General features: G+C 43.2%; 1 long non-coding RNA gene across 1 annotated transcript; it reads left to right on the top strand.

Annotated features, from left to right (window-relative positions):
- Window positions 1-850: 850 nt before the first annotated feature.
- LOC142018218 (uncharacterized) lies at window positions 851-15,937 on the top strand. Its single transcript, XR_012646763.1, has 3 exons — window positions 851-870; window positions 7,888-7,973; window positions 15,828-15,937. It is a non-coding gene; the product is annotated as an uncharacterized LOC142018218 (long non-coding RNA).
- Window positions 15,938-17,589: the final 1,652 nt, after the last annotated feature.

Here is a 17,589-nt window from a genome sequence, read left to right as displayed (position 1 = left end):
GGATGCACAGTCAGAAGAGGGACTAGTGATCTAAAGGAACAGGAGGCACTTACAAGCCAGCAGGCAGCCTCCAGAGAAATAAAATTGATCTATGTATAAATTTAATTTACTATTAAACTGGTACAGAAATAAGTGGAAGACGTGCATCGTCAAACTGTTCCAACATATGGACAAAATCATTCCGTAAGAGTGTTCCTCTTTTAGATAACACCGTTGGAATTGTAGAAGTTACAGTGTAAAATGTGTAGTGGCCCCAAGAAAAGGAATCTAAAAAGGCTTTCTTTAGAATTTAAAAAAAAAAAAATTAGATACTCGGAGTACCTGAGCTTTGACACTTCAAAGGATGTTGATCTGCATATTTGAGAGTGAGACAGTGAGCTAACTATTAAATGAATACAGTCGTCTGTCATAATTCCTAATTGTAAGGAGACATGAAAGCAGAATCCCCTGAGTACACTGACATTAGAGATAATAATTATTTCAAGCAAGTAAGTGCAAGTGGGAAGTGCGACTTCAGTAGTATCTAGAGATAAGAGAACATTCAGACTTTCAAGTTGTAGTGTCTGAGTCACCCATGATTGTACCTGGTTTTGCCAGCCGTTAATAAATCCTACTCTTAGGGGAGGGCTATGCTATGGGGACATGTGGAGCTAGATTACTAACATAACTCAAATTATATAGCTTAACTCAAATGGATGTAGCTTAGGTCTACTTACTGTGGTATCCACACCATGCTGGGTTGGGAGAAAAAATCTCTTCCTCTTTCACAATTTTTTCTCCCAGGCTACAGAATGATGTCATCATGCAAATGCATCTGCCTGCTGCCCCCGAAGGCTTGGGGAAGTTGCTGTGAGTGGCTCCATTGGGAAGGTAAGGTAGATGGGGTGGCACTAAAGAGTTTGGAGAAAGGGAGAGTTTCTCATTCTGGTGGAATACTGGAGTCAATGGGATAGTGATCAGTAGCTGATTTTTGCATCTATACTAGACATGATAAATCTACCCCTGTTGTATCGATCACTGCCCCATTAAGATGGACATAAGGTAGTGAAGAGTCAATGCTGTGTATCAAAAGAAATGACACAGATCATATACTTGCATGTTATTATAGTCATGGATTTTCTTAAACAACAAGAAGTCCTGTGGCACCTTTTAGACTAACAGATGTTTTGGAGCATAAGCTTTCGTGGGCAAAGACCTGCTTAGTCAGATGCATGGATTTTCTTGCTCATTGCCAGAGGGATGGGGTCAGATGGAAAAATCCACTGTTATAATAATATTAAATATAATACCGTTCTACACGTAAGCAGGCATTAGCAACATTGCAAGACTAAATGGAAAAAGAAATAAAAATTGGAAAGATAGCAAACAAAACAAAACAGAACACAAACAAAACAGAAAGCTGCAAACTGAGAAGTCTCTTGATCACCTGGAGGAGATAAACAAAAGTCTTTATCTGGACTTCAGGCAAAGCAAAGCAAAAAGGGGATTAGTATTTTCATTTATCTACTGATAAGTTTGGAGTGCTAGAACTTCTGGTCCATATTCAGCTGCTACTTCAGTGGAATTCCATCAGAGAATAATTTGGCCCACTGCATTTGCAGTTTAGGGTTCTGAAGAAGAGAAACCTTCAAATATCTTAAATTAAACTTTCTATTCAACTGTGTTGCCTCAGGTTGAGAAAATGAAAACAAAACTACACTACAATGTTGAAAGCTTAGACAGCACAGTCTGTAATACTGCTTTTGTGATATTTGTGGGGGAGCTAACAAACAAGTACATGATGCTAGGTTCAGGAGAATAATAGAGATGTTGGGAAAGAAAGTTGAAATTAAACAGAAATTAAATCTTAGTCACAAAGACCTAGCTCCCAGATTTGTGAGAGGGAGATTTGATGCTAGATTATAATGATGTGGCAGCCATGACTGACTGAAAAATAAGGCAAACTGGCAGAGGTTTTAAAGAATGGAAAATATTGAGGAAAATCTGTCTGGAATCTCTTGGTTTCCACTGCGTTACTGAAATAACTGTGAAGCTGGGAGAACTGGTCTTCCTGTTGCCAGTGCAAAGAAAAGGCATAAAATACCAAGAGCTAAATCACCCAAGTTTCATTTCTTAAATACTTACGAGAGGGCTGCACCCGCCTGCCTGCTACAATCACCAACCCCCTTCTCTTTCTGGGAGGTCAGGGAGCCATGCAGGCAGCCCTGGCAATTTTTCCTCCTAGGCTATGTTAACACAAGTCTTTTCCGAGCAAAAGTGGGCTTTTGTTGGGAAAAACCGCAGAGCATCTACATGCAAAATTTCCTTTGTTGACAAAACCCAACACGTCCGACAGCAGCATTATACCCCTTCCCATTCAGGTATAATGCCTCTTTTGACAGTTTTCTGTCAACAAAATAGTTGTGTAGACGCTCTGGGGCCATTTTGTCGACAAACAGGGCTTCCAGTTCACCGGGCGGCCCTGTTTGCAGAGCTTCCAGTCAGCCATTCTGTCAAGAGAGGGCTGGGCAGTCTGGCTGCTCTCTGTCAACAGAGCAGCTTGCTGTGTCAATCTGCTTTTGTGTGTAGATGCTCTCTCTCGACAGAAGTTTTGCTGGGAAATCCCTTCTGTCAATGAAGGCTTCTACTGTAGAGATTGCCCTAGACTACAGAATGACATAATCACGCAAATGCGTCTGTCTGCCACCCAGCAAGGCTTGAGGGAGGTTGCTCTGGCAGGCTCCGGTAAGGCAGAACTGGGCCAAGTCCAGCCATGGGTGAGGGGAGGAGCTGGGAGCAGTTGCCACTCTCAGGCCCCGGCACGGAGGGAAGGTGTTGCTCAGGACTGAGCTCTGGCTGACTCTACTGACTCACTCAGCCTTCCCTGCCCCCGGGTAAGGCAGCAGAAAGCAGCCCCTTGTCAGTAGCAGCAGCCGGAGCTTGGCTCTGAGTGGTGCCTTGCCTCCTCAGCAGAAGAGGTGGGATGACCTGCTCACATCCAAGCTCTGGCTGCCACTGTTGACAAGAGCTGCATCCTACTGCCCGGCTCAGGGTTGAGGGGCATCAGTAGCAGCAGCCAGAGCTCAGCTCTCAGAGGCACCTTCCCTTGCTGCCAAGAGCTGACCACCCAGCCATCCCTAGCCTTCCCAGAGGGGTGAGAAACCATGCAGCCATCCCATGGCAGGGAGAGAAGGTGTCTCTTGGAGCCGAGCTCTGGCTGCCGCTACTGACTCCTCCCCATCCCTGGACTCACGTCAGTAGCAGCAGCTGGAGCTTGGCTCTAAGCAGGCCCTCCCATCTCCTTTGCTGAGATGGGAAGGTGCCACTCAGAGCCAAGGTCTGGCTGCCACTACTGATGGGGCCATTTCTGCTGCCCAACCTAGGGGTGGCAGGGGTCAGTAGAAGCCGTTGGAGCTTGGCTCTGAGTAGCACCTACCTTCCCTACCATGGCCTAGTGTCAGCAGCTGCTCCCAGGTCTGCCCCACTTCCCTTACTGCCCCACTGGAGCCATCCACAGCAACTCTCCCAAGCAACAGACAGACGCATTTGCGTGATGCTGTCATTCTGTCACCTGGGAGAAAAAAAGTTATATACAGAGAGAGAAAAATTGGGAAAAAATGGTGGCTTCTGCATGTGCCACAGGAAGAGTTGCTTCAAAATGGGACACTTATATATGCATCAAAGGTACCAATAGATATCCAGCAAATGGGGCGTTCTCAAGTAGCTAAAGTATTTGGCCTCTTTACGACACTATCTGAGCAGCTCACAATCTTTAATGTATTTCTCCTTACAGTGCCTGAGGTAGGGGAATACTGGTTTTCTCATTTGATAGATGGGACACTAAAGGGTAAAAATCATCCAATTTTGCCCAAAAATCAGAATGGAAATGAACCTGCGTCTCTGAATCCTAGACTAGCGCTTCAGCTGTTCTTGTATATTACGAAGGCAACGCTGGCAATTTTAGTGGTCTGCAAAATTAGTTTACTTGCTCTTATAGCATCTTGAAGGGTTTTAATGACTATCTGTGGGGCAATTTGTCCAAATTAGTTATTTCTTTAATCAAAACCAAACTGTGCTTCAGTTCCTGATCATCTATTTTCATGTTGGACTCCCTCCATTCCTCCCTTGTCTGCAGTGTTTCTAAAAGGTAAGCCTCCAGGGCAGGGATTCTCTCTTACTTTGTTTATACAACATTTAGCATAGTGAAGCCCTCTCTGTTTGGCCAAGTGTGATAGTATCAGTAATAAGGATTGTCACTGATGCATCTATGGAAATACAGCTGAGTGCTAGGTATTTGTGACTGTTTTCTGAGGACCTCAGCTGAGTGCTCTACAAAGAACAGAGAGGTGACTGATAGCACTCTGGATATACCAAGGGAAAGACTAAATGCCAAAGCCCCGAAAGGAGTTGCAAGTAAAGCAGTTGCCTTGTATCTGCATTAGGAGCAAGTGTGATCAGAGATGTTGTTCTCATGGTGTATCTCACCGATGCCGGACTTGCCAATATCAGAACACATGCTTAATGGCTTTCAATTAGGCACTGCATATCCTGTTGTGTTGCACGTCTTGCATGCCCAGGTGTGGATGGGACATCTGTTTGCAGAAAGAGAATAGTTTAAATGGAGGCAAGATGAAAAATGTGAAATATCAAAATACTGAAGTTTCAGAAGGTCACTAGCAGGAGTTGGTGTGAAGAAGTAGCAAGGGAAAAATGGCACCCTACTGTTTGCAACTGCACAGGTGTAATCTTGTGCTATCTAGCACCAGTGATCATTCCACCAATAGATTGTCGCCCCAGCATGTACAAGGTATGGAGCACTGTGAGTCATTGCTCTCTAGGACAAGCCTGTCTCTCTTCTTCTCAACTAAACAGAGGAAATAGTAACAGTGAACTGGGGAGCGTTGGGCATCACGCTGCAGCTAACTCTACGTGCGGTGAGCAAGAACTGAAAGCAGAGTATCTCCCCATTTGCTCTCCCGACTTCAACACCTCAGCCTTCAAATAGCAACTAGGACTAACTAGTCTTTCAAAAGAATAAGCTACCAATGCCAAAAAGCTGAGAAGAGACATTGGACTTACACTTGCAAAGGGAGTTGTGCAAAGGAACTTACAAAATACCAGACACTAGCCAGATGTGAATTACCAACTTTATATCCAATGTGGGAGCAAGCACCCAAAAGAACCTCTATTGCTTCATGTGTTTCTAAATGAGACTAGACACAAGGTTCTGATTTATATTAAATAGATTCTTGGTTCTGCTGGATTGTTTTCATGGTTTTGAAAATTGCTTACTGAAATTAGGAACCAGATTTTGATAGCCATTTGCATGGGCTTTGTAGCTAATAATTTTAGTTATAGTGTCCATTTACGGTGTGTTGTTATAGTTAGTTAATGTATTATACTCACTATATGTTGTTCAAAATTAATCCATAGACTTACAAAAGTATAGGATTGAACAAAGTATAAGTGAGCAACATTTACAGGAAATAGGTGATATGGTAGACAAGATGAAACGTCAAGAAACTGTAGGATAAAGCCTGCAAGATCTTGTTTAGCTATTTTAGGCCTTGCATACAAGAAACAGATGACCTAAAAAAGGCTTAGTGCCCTAAAGTTCTATGAAAAGTATTTGGTAATATTGTGGAAGCAGAGTCAAGAAAGTTAAATTTAATTTTCAAAGTGCTACAATAACAAAATTGTTTTTGTAACACGTGCCTTAGTCACAAGATGAGGGTGGTACAACAACCTATACAGCCTTTAGAATTTGAGGTTCCTTGTGTCTCCAGGGGCATAGATCAATATGAAAAAGAGATAATGACAGCATGTACATGCACAGAATGTAAGTATAGACAGATTTGCTGCATTAACAAGAAGTACGTACAACAGGCAAATGAAGCTTTCCATGGGAAAAGCAATCGATCCATGTGATTGCCTGTGGACTGTTATCACCGGGGAGGATGTGGGTAGGTCTATAGTTAAAATCAGTGCATGGTACATATCTTTTATGGACTTATATCTATTCTTCTACTTTTATGATTGTATTGGCAACTTTCATGAAACTACCAACAAATAAAAACAAGGAGGAGACCTGTAGCACCTTAAAAACTAACAGATGTTTTTAGGGCATAAGCTTTTGAGGGTAAAAGACATGGGTTACGCATGAAAGCTTATGCCTGAGTAAATCCATTTAGTCCTGTTTAGTCTGTAAGCTGTTGCTGGGGTCTTTGTTTTTACAGATACAGACTAACATGGCTACCCCCTATACTAAAAGATAGATGCTTTTGTAATTGTATGTATTATTTGCCTACAATTCCTTGCATTTCTCTGGGCTGTCGATCTAGAACCAGCTGACACATCTCTGTTGAACTTGAGACTGTAGCCACCAGAGCAGAGCAAATGGTTAACTATCAATAGATTAAAAAACTACCACTCCTAATTTGTGTGTGCAGATTGGGAATTTGTGTACAGCCAGCAGATAGTTTTAAGCCTTGATGACCATATGCATTGTACATATGCTAATTTGTCAACACAGTTATTGTATCTGTGCAAACAGATTTAGCACCCACAACTGGGAGATCATACATGATCAGTCACCTTTGAAAATCTGCAAAAATATAACACATTGCTGGAGGTGTCACTGTCCTTGGATTTGGAATGCTTATTCCAGTTACTGGTAGCTTTTCAGAATAACTGTCATGGTGAGTTGGAAAGATAAGTACGATTATGAAATAGCCTCATCATGACTTGTCATGCACATCATGGTGAATGGACACCCCAGATCTCATTCTTAACTTTCTGGCCCTTAGCTATATAAAATGGGTATAAAAATACCAAATCAGAATTGAAGGATAGCGTTGTCATTTACATTAAGACAATCAGATCCATGTTGTTTACACCCACTTGACAAAAATACAAATGACACCAGTTACAAAATAATGGAGAATCAGAGCTCCGGTATGCAAATGAAGTCAATGGGGCAGGTTTCGGGACTAAGGCTGGCATTTTGTTTCTGACTTCTCAATATATTTTGTGAAAAGAAGTAGTTTATAGTATACATAGTTCTTATTCTTTGTGTGAATTTAATACAGTAAAAAATGTATTAACATTGCGTAATATTAGTCTTCATCTTCCATGAGAAAGCATGGAAAATTGGGTATCTGGAGATACACATCTCACAGAGCTGGAAGGGACCTCAGGAGGTCATCAGATCCAGTCCCCCACCCTTTTGGCAGGAGCAAGCACAATCCCTGACAGTTTGTTTTTTATATATAAAATGTTTGCCCCAGATCCCTGGGTTACCACCTCAAGGATTGAGCTCACATCTGTGGGTTTAGCAGGCCAGTATGCAGATGATTGAGGTATCCCTTTCCTACAGCTATTTGCCCCAGCCCCCTAAATGGCCCTCTCAAGAGCTGAACTTGCAACACTGGGTTTACAAGGTCACTACTGTAACCACTGAGCTATCCCTCCCTGCTTGTAGTGTGACGATGATCTGTAAAGAGCTGTCAGAGAACACTGTATTTTATCACAGATAGCCAGCCTCAAACAAGCATAGCACAGAGAACTACTGTGCTGAGGAATGTGCTTATGCTAAACAATCTGTTCCACCTTGCAAGTAGATAGTGACCAAGATAGCCGTGTTAGTCTGTATTCCATCAAAACAAAAAAGCAGTCAAGTAGCATTTTAAAGACTAACAAAATAATTTGTGATGAGCTTTCTTGGGACAAACCCACGAGCTGAAGAAGTGGGTCCATCCCACAAAAGCTCATCACCTAATAAATTATTTTGTTAGTCTTTAAAGTGCTGCGTGACTGCTTTTTTGTCTTACAAGTAGATGTGACACTTTGAGTGCCTTTCCCAGATCTGAAGAACCTGTGTAGCTAAAAACTTGTTCCTCTCTCACACAGATGTTAGTCCAATGAAAGATATGACCTCACCTGCCTTGTCTCTCTGACCAGAAAAGACTTTGAGAAATGGATTCCATAAAAGTAAGGTAAGGGAAGTTTAAAATGTTCCAAGTGAGCTGATGCATGCTGTTAACTGGACGCTCGTAAATGATGTCTATTAGAGCCCATTTACCAGCTTTACTTCTGTGAGCCTTTTGGAACAATACTGTAACTGATAAATATGCATACTCAACAGCCAGAGAGAATTCTTTTTAAACAAATGGTAATTATTTACTGTAGACACGCAGATATCGAGCAATACTGTTACTTTTCTTTTGATTTTGGCTCAGACTACAAGTTCATACAAAGAGCAGAAAGGCTGCATTGCGCAGCTCTGACTACTGTTTGGGATACATTTCTGGGCCTGCTCAGTAACTGGTAGGTTGCCAAAAACACCATCTTCATGATGCTCCAGAAGTAATGTAATAATTATTGTAATATCTACATGTGCTGCTTCACATATATCCTGCAGCTCACAATCAGCGATGCATAATTAGAACAGTTCTCAGTGCAGAAACTCAGTTGCAGTCATTTGTAGCTGGTCAGGTGTTTTAAACATTCCTTAGAAGTTTCTGACCTGCACAGCACACAGAATGAATTCCACCTCTCTGACTCAAGATGTCATGACTAGATGGAACTTGCCTTGTCTATACTATCACAGCCCATCAGTCTAAGTTACACAGCTTCAGCTTCAGCTGCGACGCCACTCTTTAAATACCCTTCTGAAACCACCCCAACACTCATGCATCTGATGAAGCGGGTCTTTGCCCACAAAAACTTATGCTCCAAAATATCTGTTAGTCTATAAGGTACCACAAGACTTCTTGTTGTTCTCAAAGCTACGGACTAACATGGCTACCTCTCTCATAGCTTCAGCTATGTTATTCATGTAGCTGTAGTTGACCTACTTAGGTCTGCTTATTGTGGTTTCTTCAGAACAGTAAGTCAACAGCAGATGCTCCCCCATCAGTTTTGCTTACTCTTCTCATTTTGGTAGAGTACTGGAGTCGATGGGAGGGAACTCAGCTGTCAACTTATTGCATCTAGACACAATAAATCAATCCTAGCTGGATTGATAAATGCCAGTTGATCTAGTCCTTAGTGATGTCCAGATGACCACATGCATGTATGTCACGAATGAATGCCTGGAAGGGGTTAAACCCAGAGACAGTAGGTTCTGTGTTGGCAAGCATTGGTGAGCCAATGGGAAGAGAGAGGGGCATTTTTGAATTGAAGCAGTTACTACTGTGAGGTACCCATTAAAATGACTTGGCCTCAAATAAATATGGGGGACAACTAAAAAGAAAAACAGGGACGGGAGTGAAGGTCAAAGGTTTAAAATGAGGTAGACTGAGGGGGACACCGAGCAGAGAACCCCGGACAGCGCCCACTGCTCCTTGAAGGCATAAAGGGAGCCAGTGGATGCCACCCAGAGGACCTCTGCCTGGCTTTGTGAGTGCAGGGCGGAGCAGAGGTAGGCCTCACAGCTGCAGGCCTCCCGCCTGCCAGCCTCCCCTCCCTGGTGTTATAAATGGCCACTTTGGCCATAGCCAGGAGGAGGCTGATGAGGAGGTCCCGCGTCTTAGTGGGGCCATGGATGGGGTGTGCCAGGATCAAAAGGTGTGGGGAAAAGTGCAGCCAGAACCTCAAAAGGAGGTTCTGGAGGAGCCAGAAGAGGGGCTGCCACCTGGTGCACACAACATAGATGTGCGCCAAGGTCTCCCTCGTGCCACAAAAGTAACAGGTGTACAGGAAGGGGGTGAACCGTGCCAGGTGCACGCCCATGCTCACTGCCCAATGGAGGGTTCGCCAACCGATGTCCCCGGTGGGCTGCGGGACCAAGGCGGAATAAAGGTTGGCCCTCTTACTGGGAGGTAAGAGAGAGACAGAAATGAATTAAGTCTGAACCAGGCTTGGACTTTTCAATAATATCCAATCTTTGAGAGCAATCTTGGAATAACCGATCTGGAAGTAGAAAGGAAATGTTTAGTCCGACATGGTCATGTTATTTTTTTTAATTTTATTTTGGGTTTGGTATGGGGCTTTCCAGGCTGGCTGATGTACCTTCCTGTCTGTATACTGCACCTTTTAAACTGAATCCTAGGGAAGTACTTCTATGTGTTTTAATTTACCTTTTTATTTAGTTGCTCTGTAGTACCTAGCAACCGCATATGCTTTATCAAGCACATCATTTTGTTTTGTTAATAAATCACCTTTTTTAAGGCAACGATTTGATTCCTGTGTCCTAGGGAAGGTTCTGTGTGTTTGGGTGCCTAAGACTGAAAATCCAGCCATCAGAGATTGCAGTTTATTTTTTTCCTCTTGGTTTTCAAGCTGTCTCCTACGGGAGGGTTGAGAGGTTGGTGTTGCCCCCACAGTGAGACATCAAAAGTGTGTCTCCCTGGGTTCTACAGAAAGGTTTTTCTCACTTGGGTGGTGGCAGCTACCTCCCAAGGTCAGGGAATCTGTGACCTTAGGAAGCTTTTAAGCAGAAGCCCATAGAGGCCAGGTATTTTAAGGTCTCTTCCCATCCCCACCTTCTGCACTCTGAGTCCATTGCTACGCTGGCACAAAGCTTCGAAATGGCCATGCAAATGGCCAAATAGAAGATTATTGAGACACTGTAATGCATATTTAGTGCCTCATTAGCATGCCGCCAGCCACGGCTCTTTGAAATTGAGGGGTCCTCCAGCGAGTTACTTGAACTGAACAAATTGAGGGGTCCTACGGCGAGTTACTTGAACTGAACAACTCTAGAGAGGTCCATCCCCTGGAAAGGTTTGAATGGAGTGTTTCTAACTGGGTTTTTGAGCAACTCAAAGAAAGGCTGAGTCTAAGTTAACACAGGGCCTTCTTTTGATTCAGCAAACAGAGAGGGGGACCCTTAAGGAAGGGTTGGAAAGACTTTGGATTATTCCTCTGGGATTAATGTGTGACCTCTGATAAAGTCTGGTTGGTAACTATTACACATAAGATAAAGCCCTGAAAATTGGGTCTGTCCTATAAAATCAAGACATCTGATCACTCTGGCTACGTCTACACGTGCACCCAACTTCGAAATAGCTTATTTCGATGTTGCGACATCGAAATAGTCTATTTCGATGAATAACGTCTACACGTCCTCCAGGGCTGGCAACGTCGATGTTCAACTTCGACGTTGCTCAGCCCAACATCGAAATAGGCACAGCGAGGGAACGTCTACACGCCAAAGTAGCACACATCGAAATAAGGGAGCCAGGCACAGCTGCAGACAGGGTCACGGGGCGGACTCAACAGCAAGTCGCTCCCTTAAAGGGCCCCTCCCAGACACACTTTCATTAAACAGTGCAAGATACACAGAGCCAACAACTAGTTGCAGACCCTGTATATGCAGCACGGACCCCCAGCTGCAGCAGCAGCAGCCAGAAGCCCTGGGCTAAGGGCTGCTGCCCACGGTGACCACAGAGCCCCGCAAGGGCTGGAGAGAGAGTATCTCTCAACCCCCCAGCTGATGGCCGCCATGGAGGACCCCGCTATTTCGATGTTGCGGGACGCGGATCGTCTACACGTCCCTACTTCGATGTTGAACGTCGAAGTAGGGCGCTATTCCCATCCCCTCATGGGGTTAGCGACTTCGACGTCTCGCCACCTAACGTCGATTTCAACTTCGAAATAGCGCCCAACACGTGTAGACGTGACGGGCGCTATTTCGAAGTTACTGCCGCTACTTCGAAGTAGCGTGCACGTGTAGACGCAGCTCCTCTGTCTATGATGATGTATGGCAGCTCCTAAATCTAAAAGAAGTGGAATTGTCCCCCGTTTAGCTGTTACCATAGACTTCACATCAGTCTTTACAAGTTAAGATGCTGTTATAGCTCAGAAAATAAGGGCAATAAGCCACAGTTTAGCTTGACATTATTAAATAACTTCAAGAGTGGGATTCAGACCATAAACTATTTAGTCCATTATTCTCTTAATTCAGTGGATTCAAAAGTAGTCCAGGTTCCAGACATGATTAAAAAGAACAAAACAAAACCCCTTATTTGGTCTTTTATGCTGAAAGCAATACACCTAATTACTTGCTTAACCCTTGAAGGCAGAACACTAAGAACCATATTATCCACATCATTTTAGCTGTTGCAGCCCAAAGTAGTGCAAAGAGATGTCAAGATGAACTAGAGGCAAGAGAGATCAAACTAAAACCTTTTACCAAACACAAGAAATGCACATCCCCCCCACTTAAAAGAACATGAGTAACAGAATGCAGGAGAAAATGGAAATCTACAGTAGTATTATTGCTTCATAAAGCACTCACATCATGTGGATGGGGTAGAAGAAGAGATATATTAGTGCAATAGAAAAAAACACATATTCCTAAGCTCTAGACAGGTCACATACAACATGACTGAAGAGGTGGATGCAGTCTCACAATAGAAGTATTTTTGAGTGAAGATTCCTGTAGAGCAGCAAAGAAAGAAAACAACTTGTATAAAGCACCTATCTGTGTGCTCTAGCAATTATGGAGGACTGAATAATAAAAAAAAAATCTTAAAATACAGAAAGGAAAATAAAATGCCATTGACAGAAAATATAATATAAAAGGCTTTTGAAGAAACATCAAACAATAAAGACGGGAGATGGAATAATAGGAATTTTGAGGAAAGAACTAAAGTTAGCTAATGAGTTGGCAGAGGAGGACTAAAAAGCATGTGATATGCTAGTATTATCTGTGTCCATGTGGGGCAGCAGGGGCAGGCTGGAGCCTCAGCTGCAGGTTGTTTGTGTCTGTGTGGCAAAGTAACAAACCAAATGGATTTATAACCGAGAGATGGAGCACCAAGAGGAACAGACAGTGGGCAATCCCAGAATCACAGCACACTAGAACTGGAAGGGACCTTGAGAGATCATTGAGTCCAGTTCCCTGTCCTCTCAGCAGGACCAAGTACCATCTAGATGACCCCCAATAGGTGTCTGTCTAACCTGCTCTTAAAAATCTCCAGCGATGGAGATTCCACAACCTCCCTAGGTAATTTATTCCAGTGTTTTAAACACCCTGACAGTTAGGAAGTTTTTCCTAATGTCTAATCTAAAGCTCCCTTCCTGTAGATTAAGCCCATTGCTCCTTGTCCTATCCTCAGAGGCCAAGGAGAACAATTTTTCTCCCTCCTCCTTGTAACCCTCTTTGAGGTATTTGAAAACCACAATCATGTGCCCTCTAAGTCTTCTCTTTTCTAAACTAAACAAGCCCAGTTCTTTCAGTCTTTCCTCATAGCTCATATTCTCTAGGCCTTTAATCATGGCAGTCTAGTATTGAGTGAACTGACCTATTAAATGTTTACGCAGGAAAAGTGGCCAAGGCTAGGTCAGCTAAACTATGTAGGGGTAATATCTTCTGGAGTAAAGCTGAAATAATCAGCTTCAGTGCCAGCCCTCTACTGGCACAATGCGAATTGTGTATGTATGAGTGGGGGGGAGGGCAGGGTTAGGCAGCCTGGGGGTATGTAAGGGCAGGAGGGGGCATAATGGAGAAAAGTTTCTTTAACCTGATCCCCCACTGGTGTAGCACCAGTAGCGGGAGTTAGAGCACCATGGGCTTAGGGGACAGCAGCTGGTTTCCTGGAGCCATCACTGTCTTCTACATCAGCAGCTGTTGGACACTAGTGGTGGGAGTCAAGACCATCACATTTATCAAGATACTGGTATGAGTAACTTTGTACTTTGAGCATATTTGATCCTGGCTGACTAGCTTGTGCTACTTGGAGAGATATTAATAGCCTATCTGACCCAAAGAGGAAACTGTTTTAGTAATGTAAATAGTGCAACCTCAGGAACACCCAAATTTGGTTCACTCTGCATGCCTGTGAAAGGGCACGTTTATTTTAATGGATTGAATTTTCTTGGACTGAATATTATTGTGTCTTTAGATCTGATCCTTATGGGGTACAGAATTCTTGAGAGCGCCAAAAGTCACTCACACACAAATAGAACATTTTTCATAACATAAATCTGTAATGGGAGAGCGGACCAGATGTCTGAGAAGAATATTAACTTTTGACATTTTTGCAGAAAACTTTTCAAACTGCCTCACCTCTGCAACTTCCTAACATTCATCATGAGAAAGGCATATGCCAGGCTTTTTAATCGTTGTGAAACAACAGAGGTAGCTGGCTCACCGACACTTTATAAAAGATGGGAGATGTGCTAAGCAAGCATTGAACTGATTGCCTGAAGGAGAAAAAGAAAGTGAGAAAGCCAGGGAAGAACAGAAAAAGACAATAACAAAGGATATTGAATGTACTGGCGTTACCTGGGAGCAACAAGAAGTCTTGTGGCACTTCTTAAAACACTTCTTCTGATAAAGCGGGTCTTTGCCCATGGAAGCTTATGCTCCAAAATATCTGATAGTCTATAAGATGCCACAAGACTTCTTGTTCTTGAAGCTACAGACTAACACGGCTACCTCTCTGATACTTATTACGTGGGAAGTGCTCCAATTAGCGTGTGAGCGTACTCAATGAACAAATGAGACTGCCTAATGGCACACGTGGAGCAAAGGCCCAAGGTAGGATAAACAAGAGATAATCTAAATATATCAGAACCATTAGAGAGAGGAGTACAAAATATAGCAAATGCTGAGCATCCTATGTTCAGATGCCATTATGTAAAGGTAATTCTGATGGTAAGCCAACTACCATGTGAAAAGACAATGGGGTACACGTTAAATGTTCATCATATGTGAACATACAGGTGTCCTGCTTTTTTCCCTTTTTCCTTTTGTCTCTATGTATAAAAATAGAAAACAAATTAAAAAAAGCAGTCCTGTAGCACTTTAAAGACTAATGATATAATTTATTAGGTGATGAGCTTACATGGGACAGACTCACTTCTCCAGATCCAGAAAATCCTGATGAACAGACTAATAGGGCTACCTCTCTGAGACAGCAGAACAGACAGCAGAGCAGACAGAACAAACACTCAAGCCTGAATTTCTCAAAGGATGTGCTGAATGTTTTTTCTCTTAATCAGTAGCAAAAAAGAGTTTGAATGTTTTATAATAACTCCTCTTGAATAAACTAGTTTATTCTAGAGGCCCCGTTACGGCTCTGCTTGCAAGCAGAAGTTGGGCTGGAAGAAAGTTTGAGACAAACTTGTAATATACACCCAAAGGGGAGGGGCTGGGGCTGGCATGATGTGGCTGGGCTGGGCCCCGTGCTGACCCAGGGAGGGCCTGAGCCTGGCACGGTGCATGGTGGGGGGAGCATGGTAGGCCCTTGCCCAGGCAGACAGACAGATGGACACAGCAAAAATAATATCTATGTTGTTGTGCACTTTCCTCTTTGAGGACCTAATCAAAATTCCTTTAAAAGAATTATCTTGACTTCCGTGGGACCAGGTCTCAAACCATTCACTGGCATTTTATTTTGCTATGCTATCTGGTCCAAATCCAGAGTCCATGCTCCCTGTTTTACTCATTCCTTACTCAGACAAATATCCCATTGAATTCAAAAGTGTTTCTTTTTTTCCCCATGGTGTTTCATTTTTTGTATGTTAGAACACTGTAACATTCAGGAATATGATTCTCCCAAACAGTGCTGTTCTCATTTGTGTGGCTCAGATTTAATATTCAGTAACATTTTTCCTTTATTGCAGACATCTTGTAAGTCTTTAGGGCAGTGAGTCATTTTAGTAATGGCACAGACCTAGATTATTTATTTTACATAAGAAAAAAAAAACCTTGTTCAATTGTGAAAAATATAACTGAAAAGAATTAAAGCACAATTGGTTTCAACTGGATGTCTGCCATAACTTAAATCACACGTGAAAAAACTTTGCTCAACAGTTTTGTTCAACATCTCTTCATCAGCTACTTACTTTTACTTTCTTTTGGGTCTTTTCTTTTATTTGCTCCTTTTCTGTTTCAGCTTTGGACAGAAAGATGGGATTGTGGTTTAGATGCTACTCTCAGAAGATCTGGAGTCTGTCTCCAGCTCTGTTACAGAGTTCCTGTGTGACTTCAATATTTACGTATATTTTAATAGAAACTTTGCATTACCATGTGTCTTTGTATCACCCTGTATCTTTTTAATAGGCCACAGACTTTTGTATTACTCTTTAGATTTGTTATTTTATACTACTTTGTACCTTTGTATTATCCTTTATATTTGTTATTTTATATTCACATTCATGTTCACTCTGTACCAAACTTCATATTGTACCTAAGACTCCATTTTGAGGGATATGCTCTTCTGTATTAGCCTGTAAACCTTGCACTGTCTCTGCATGAGGATGGGTGTGTGTGAGGCGCGTCTGGAAGTGTGAATGTGGGCACTTCCTGAGTTACGCTCTGGAGCCTGCCTGTCTGGTCAACAAAGACTTGGTGGCTGAAGAACAATGAGAACTGAACTCTTACAGCAGTGACCCACCCAGAGAGAAAGATTAAGTGCCATCTGTAGGTGTTGAGTCACACAGAAACCTGGGGCAGTGGGAAAGGATCGAACCCATCTGCTATTGAATGGTGACTCATAGTGCCTGGAGCAGTGGGACAAAACCAAAACTATGGACTAAACACTATGAAAGATGTGTGCACCACAACAGGATTGGGTTTTTCTTGTCTTGTCAGCATTGGAGCATTGATCCAGATCAACAGAACTTGGATCCATACTCATGGCTAATCCATCTGGCCAGTAGATTAGACTGAGCAACTTTGGGTAACTATAAGCAACTGCAAGACTCTGTGTGTGTGTGTGTGTGTGTGTGTGTGTGTGTGTGTGTGTGTGTGTGTGTGTGTGTGTGAACTAAGTATATTATATGCATATAATATGATGCTGTATTCTCAATAAATTCAGTGTTCTTGCCTTATCCCTCTGAAAAGATCCCATGTGCTTCTTATAACACCACTCCCATTGGCCAGTTTCACATGTTGCTCCCTCCCTCAGACAAATCTCGCCATTCCCATTGGCCAATTCATGGCCAATAGGAAATGAGAGATTTTGCTGGGAGAGGGGCAGCACAGGAAGCCTTCCCCTGTTCCCATCAGTGAGGAGAGCTACACAGAATAACCAGCAACCTGCGGCTGCTGGCCGACAGAGAAGCCTGCCTGAGAGTGCTGCCTTACAGGAGCTGCTTAGGTAAGTGTCTCCTGGTGAGACCCTGCTTCTGGCACCACACCCTAACTCACTCTGAGACCCTGCACCTCTCCTACCGCCCTGCCCCAAGCCAACATCCTGTCCTGCACCCATACCCCTCCTAGACCCTGCATCCTAATCCCCATCCCTAGGTCCCAACCACCTCCTGCACCCAAACTCCCTCTCAGACTCCCACTCACCTCTCTTCTGTGGCCCAGTCCCTTCCCAAATTCCCTTCAGCACCAACCTTCATCCCAGACTTCCCCTCCCCTCCACTCAGTGACGGCACTCAGGGGAAGACAGCCAGCTCTGTTCCCTTTGGACAGGGGAATCTCCTCCACCCTCACCTGTGTGGTGGCAGCTGCCTGTGGCTGGAGTTTCTGGGGTCCCCCTACAAACCTGCTAATGTGAGAGACACACATGTCGAATACATGTATCTTAAGGGTTTACGGTAATTGATGTATGTAAAGCATTGCTTTCACAATTTTTCTCTCTAACCCTGTTCTTTCTTTTTTATTAATAAACCTTGAGATTTAGATCTGAAGGTTTGGCAAATGTG

Source organism: Carettochelys insculpta, chromosome 10 (assembly GCF_033958435.1).
Source record: "Carettochelys insculpta isolate YL-2023 chromosome 10, ASM3395843v1, whole genome shotgun sequence".
In the NCBI taxonomy this organism is placed as follows: domain Eukaryota; kingdom Metazoa; phylum Chordata; order Testudines; family Carettochelyidae; genus Carettochelys; species Carettochelys insculpta.
The sequence above is the reverse complement of the archived record's forward strand: the minus strand, read 5'-3'. Positions and strand labels throughout refer to the sequence as shown.